Here is a 6,570-nt window from a genome sequence, read left to right on the forward strand (position 1 = left end):
ACTTCAGTTTAACCATCGTCTATTGATGTATTTGCATGGATTATTACTGAAAATTCATACAAAATCCATAATCTGACTATAATACAAAGCGAACAATGTGTTTGTCCATCAGAATTTGCAGTTTGGGCTTTTAGTTACTAAAAGTCCATGTTAACTAAAGTTAAATTGTGCCATGAAGATAAAGAGATGTGGCATCAAACTGTTAAAACAGGATATGTGGCAACACAAAATAACAACTAAAGTTGCAGCTAAACAGTTTGGAAATTTGGCAGACATTAGATAACCAAGACAATTTCACAGGATCAGGCTGTAAAAACTTTTAACTGGACACTGTCTGGTGTGAAAATGCGCTCTAAGTGCTGCATTTGTCAGAAGTTCATTGCATTGCTTTAAGTATAGATTTCGGCCAGTTTTATTATGGATACGTATATTCACATTTTCACACCTCTGAGTATCTGTGCACTGGTGAAATATGTGTGTGATTTTTTTTCCAGCTACCACTGTGTGACCATTGCCTTTTAAATCTGGCTAACATTTCAAACACGAATGTTGTCTGAATTGAAATGTATCTAAATATTGACATTTCTTGGAGCTGTAGGGCCTAAAAGGTCTGCTGTGTTGTTGCCATCAGGTGTTGCTCTGTGCACAGTAAGCAAAGTATCTCATGCCCTTGTCTGTTAGATGCCGGAGCAATTTTGCTTTATCTCCTTCTTAGCAACCAAAAACACACCACATTTTCTGTCAAAAGAGATTTGCCTGTGTACTGCATGGGTTCAAAGAAAGTATCTCAATTCACTGGAATCTGTATCCCGACAAATGACTTCCTTATTTATGCCGTGGATGCATTATACTGTTAATTTGGAGATAGACGCTTACAGCAACCAGCAGGACTCCACTTTGCAGCTCTCACACTTGAGACTCAAATGGCATTACTAACTCTGTAATCTAATCACTGGCCAGTGTAGTAATGTGGTCCACAGCACAAGCCCCAGGAAACTCCTGGGCATACAAGCAATTAATTAAGTTAATTGCATGGTTCACTTAATTGATTACCTTGTTATTTTTGCAAGCCTTGATAAGGCTCCATTGCACAGTGAGATAATGTAGACATAATGTGAGTATTAGCCCATAGGCTGCAATGCTTTCAGGTATCTCTCTCTCCTCTCTCTGCTCTTGACTCAGTCAGTGAAATACCAAAGTGTCCTAGTTGTGCAGCAAATGAGTAATTGATGTGGAATTATCATCCTGTTATCATAAGCATAATTAGTTTTATTTATTAGCCATTTGCTCGATACATCCAATCCAACAGAAAAATGATAAGAAGGGCGTATGAGTGCTGCTGACTGATGCCAGCATGACTGAGTTGGGCGCATGTCGCAAAGATAAAGGCCGTGTAAGAACACAGCATAGGGGTAATTTATGTTTCAGATCAGCCAATAAATGTCTCCTTTTTGCAGGAAATTTATAATGATAGCTCAGATATAACTTTTCTACTGTAAAGCTGAAGTGTTACAAAAGAGTTGTTCTCTCACATCCAGAAAAGGAGAAGGAAAGTAGTGTGCATGCATCCGTCAGTGTAAAGGTTGGTAAAGCCAGAGGCATTTATCAGTGGAATGAATTGGCCTCGGATTTGGCCTCAGACAACTGTCATATCAACACTGCTTTAGGGTAGGGCAGCCAACTTCCCTCTCTTCCTCTCCGCTCTTCCTCCTCCACTCTCTGCTCCAGTTCTCCATTATCTTGTTGCCTCTTCTCTCGGTCTTTTCTGTCTAACTTGTCCTAATCTGCGCCTCTTGCCTTCTGCTCGCTCATCTCCATTCTTCTCTCCATCCCACACTGTTCCTCCCTCCTCTCGCCCCTCCAGTCGTCCGTCTGCTGTGCGTATGAGGGATGAGCCTTCCTCCTGGCCTCAGTATATTAGCTCCCCGGCCTCACTCTTTCCTGACAGCTACGACCTTGTTAGAACTGGAGAGTGAGATGTCCACTTCCACAGCTGTAAAAAAGCTACAAGAGCAGCAGCTGTTTGGCTTTTTTTTTTTTTTTTTTTTTGCCTTTCAGTTTTACCCTTGAAGATGGATGTACATAAACACATCATCATCAGTGGGATGATCATTACAAAGAGAGCTGCCAGCACCAAAACATCTTACTTCAAAACTCCATGTGTCTATTTTTATCCCAAGGAGCACAGCTGGGTTTTTGAGATTCTTCCCCAAGCTTCTCTTGCAGAAAACTTTCTCTTAATGTCCCATAATGGCTTTGCGAATAAGTAGCACCACCCACCTCACAAGCACACCTTGATTTTTACATTTCTTATAAAAACCAATTACCATACTCCATCATGCTCCATGGCACCATTAAATGAGCTCATTAAATACCTTTAGGATTACAAATCAAAGTAATTGCCAATTAGGATTTTCCTAATTGTTAAAAACTTCAAGGATCTCATGCTTTCTCACTTAGTTTGTGGCACTGCATCGGGCCATATCACGCTTTATACCTGTTTATCAGCTGGGCCATTCTGATGATTGATGCGGACAAGCAGAACCATCCAGGATCAGATTTTGGTTGCACAGTAAATACCGCAGCTGAGGCAGACGGGGGACAGGTAGCGCAGTCACTAAAGAAAGGTGAACTTATGTCTCTGTCTCTCTGAATTGTGTCAGCCATTGTATCAGCACAACAACGTCAAGGTGAGCTGAAACTTTAGTTTGAACTTCATGCCTTTCAATCAAAGTGACACTCTTCAAAAAAAAAAATCTGTTTTATGAGTTGAAAAGATTAAGAGGTGACTCTAATGGGTGCACCTCTGAGCTAAATGCCAATGTCAGAATGTTAACATGGCAATATTTAAAAGCAGATGCTTATCTGACAGGCGAATATTTGTCGTGTTCACCATCTTATTCTCACACCAAGCACAGTTCAAGCTGATGTAAATGTCATTAATTTTTGAAGGTCATAAACGGATCAACAAAGCTTTGCAGTTCATGAAAGCCTGTGCCAAATTTCATAGCAATCCACTGATAACTTGTCAAGCTATTTCACTCGAACCTCCAAATGTCACTTAAGAAAAGGGGGGATAAAGATTACTCAAGTACTCGCTAGCCATCCTCTGGAGAGCACAAAACTTTATACAAATCCATGTGGTAGTTGATGAAAGTTGCACTCCAACCAAGACTGGCCCAAAACAGTATCAAAGTGCACGATTTGCATGCAGAATTCAAATTTAGTGAGCTAAGTGTGGTGCTTATCATGCACCTAGCTGACGAAAATTGCTTTATTTTGAAAGTCAGAAAAAGACCATCAAAGTTTCTACAGTTCATGCATACCATATTTTTAAATCAATCCAGTGTGTAGTAGTCAAGTTATTTCACTCAAAATCCCAAATTCGTCTTCTGGGAAGCATGGATGTACGCGCAAAATCTTCAAAGAAATCCATCCTGAAGTTGATAAAAATTTCAGCCTGTGCCAATGTTACGGATAGAACAACCAACATAGCCTAGACTGGCACAAAACATATCCAAAATGTTGGATTAAAAGGCAGAATTAATTTTTGTTGAGTCAAGTGCAGGGTTTTTCAGTTTTCCACCTTCTTTGGTGTATGCTAAATGCCTTGTTACTTTACAGCATGATGTATCTAAATGCCCTGGGGCTTAGCTATGGAAACACCAGCCTCTCTGGAACTGTGTGGCCATTTAAATAGAACAGTAAATCAAATTTTGCCACAGGGAATAGAAGTCCATTTTCTTAGCCTCTATCACAATATATAGAGCGTTTGTACAATATATGGACATGCCTGTGGGGTTCTCTAAATTTAGAGAATGGGCCATGATAGAAATATTTCTTAGGTGAACTCCTTGCTGCTTAATTGCTACCTCTGCACGCAGTCAGACAGGGCAGAGGAGATCCATCCCTACTGCTTTGGAAAACAATAACGCTGCTGAATGAACTTGTGCAGTGAGCTCATGTGCAGAGGTTAACACATGCAACCTAAAATATTCAAGAGGTACCACTCGTGCATTTGTCCTAGTTGCATTTAAAAGGATGTGGTCATGCTCGGAATCCTTTTACAGTTCTCATGTGCTGTTATTTTCGTGTGGACTGAGGCTCCACTTTAGAGTTGGCTGACTGAAGCTACATGCAAAAGGTTTTCTGGTAGGACAAAGTATACAGCCAGTTCTATTTGTTGGCAGGCTTGTGCTGCCAGTGCTTGACTGTGAACTTGGCCAGTGCTTCAGAATACTTGAGAGTAAGAGTCCTCATGGGAAAGGGTTGCTTGCTTTGGCGTAAAATGCACCTTAAAAAATGTTTAGCCTCTTTGCGGTTATTGCATTTTATCATAGAACGAAAAAACATGTATTATTAATAGCCCTTTAAATAGAATGTGCTCACATGACTGCTGAAACCATTTCTAAATATAATTTTAGACCTTACAATGTTCCGGTTTACCGTTACCGCACATTGTGTGACAGCGTAATATATCGCATGCATGTTTTTTCTTTACCTTCTTGCTCTTTTCCACGAGTTTAGTCTTAAAGGATACAATGTTCTCTTCAGATCTGTTCACTGTGATTCTGAATCACATGCACGATCTTTTGAAAACAGCACATTCTGTCTCCAAGTCTTTGGTGTCCTCCAGTGCTGCTGTAACATGACAGCAGTAATAGAAAACTATAAAAGGCCTGTGCGTGATGACAGAGTAATAACAGTAGATTTAAACTGTGGCGGACCAGGCAGCTTTTTTCCAACCATAATGACTAATACAAATGCATGTCTAGCAGCTGATAGACTAAGGTCAATAATGATTGTTTATTATCTTCATTATATGAAAACAGCAAATGTTAATAAAATTGATCATTTTGCATACCAGTCAAATGCAGTTGAGGAAATGGCTCCGGTTATAAAATTCCCTGCTTTAGTTTAGGATAAATGGATCGGATGAATTCCCGGGATGACATTCAAATTGAGATATTGACTGTATGCTGTGTGTTATTTCACGCAGTTTACGATATGATGGAGAACAGGGCAGAGAGGTAAAGAGAGGGAGAGAGGAGGTGAGGGAGACCAGCTAACACAGAGGCAAAGAAGAAAAAAATAAAAGACTTTGTGGTATTCATTTAAAAAGAACTAATATCAGCAAAGTCATGCTGACAGGCACATGTGCTTGTACATGCACATAAGACACATGGGCACACAAACACACATACAATACACGAGACTAAGTCAAAGCCATTACTGGAGCTGAGCGGTTGTCTGCAGTGTTGCGGAGTGGCGTGACTAGGGTGGGGCCGGCGTCCTGCAAATGGTTTGGAATGCTAATAGGCTCTCAAATGGGTCAGGGAGAGCTAAATGGGAGCTAACTAGCCTGGCTAATTATGAGGTAACCAAGTCTGCACCAATCAGGCTCGGAGGCCAGTAAGGCCAGTGAACTGACTGGATGTTGACAGGGTGGCTGCTAATTAGCTTGTGCTAGTACAGCAGTTTGATGGAAGTGGGTCAGTGTGAGAAGATAATAAATGAATGGATGGCATCTAAAGCACTTTCAGTATGAAGAAAGGAGACGTGTGTGACATATATTGTTTCCCTCCGTCTAAGGCTTCCCAGTCACAGATACCAATATATTGGCAACATTTAACCTTGATCTCTAAATGTCATATCTGAGAGTTCTGGGTATTGTGATTGAATAAATTCATCAAGTTCATTTTGTGTAATTAAAGATGGTACAGTAATAATCCCTTTGGGATCCATTGCTAATTCCCTTTGTAAATTCCATATTAATGATTTGGATAAGTGGAAAAACTATTTGTCTGAAAAGCATGAGACAGAAAAAATCACTATAAAATGTGATCCTTGTACGTAATTCAAGCTCCCAAGACAGTCCAAAACAATAATCCCTTTCTTTCAGGTTAATATGTACACATTTCCTCAAATAGTAGTTTTAACTCGCAGGCGGTCGACTAGTCTTTGTGATAATACTGCCACCTGGCGGCAAGGATTGACCTATATTATGTAAAGAGCAAGCTGCACACAGGACTGTACTGTAGTTCATAACATTTGCACCACTGCTTAATCAAGCAGATAATGAGCAATAAGATCTGAGGCTGTTGGTGTGAGTGTTTCTGTCAAAACTTGTGAGAGAGGGGTGGGGGGGATCCGTATAAATATTTATGCCTGGCAAACAGATCAATGGCTATTAAAAAGGTCAAGGGCAGATGATGATGGATGCTGGCTGTATGTATTGATAAATTTTGACCGCAGTAATGAATTACAAATGCACACATGCTCGCACACACACAGACAGCAGACCAAATGATAGGGATTAATTCATTGATCATGCTTAATCTGTCATAATTAATTCCATAGGAACAACTGTGATGAGAGCAAGCCTCCATTAAACAGATAAATTATTCAACATGAGGAGGAGGTGGACCCAAGACAAATGAGCTTGGGAGACTGGTGCAGCAGTCACAGGCTGAGGCTAATTACAGTCTTTTCTTGGAAACTAGCACAGGTTACTTACAGTAATACGTGTATGGAAATAATACGATATAACTGTAATTGGGAGGCTCAGGT

The sequence above is a fragment of the Acanthochromis polyacanthus genome, chromosome 17 (genome assembly GCF_021347895.1).
Source record: "Acanthochromis polyacanthus isolate Apoly-LR-REF ecotype Palm Island chromosome 17, KAUST_Apoly_ChrSc, whole genome shotgun sequence".
Taxonomy (NCBI): Eukaryota; Metazoa; Chordata; class Actinopteri; family Pomacentridae; genus Acanthochromis; species Acanthochromis polyacanthus.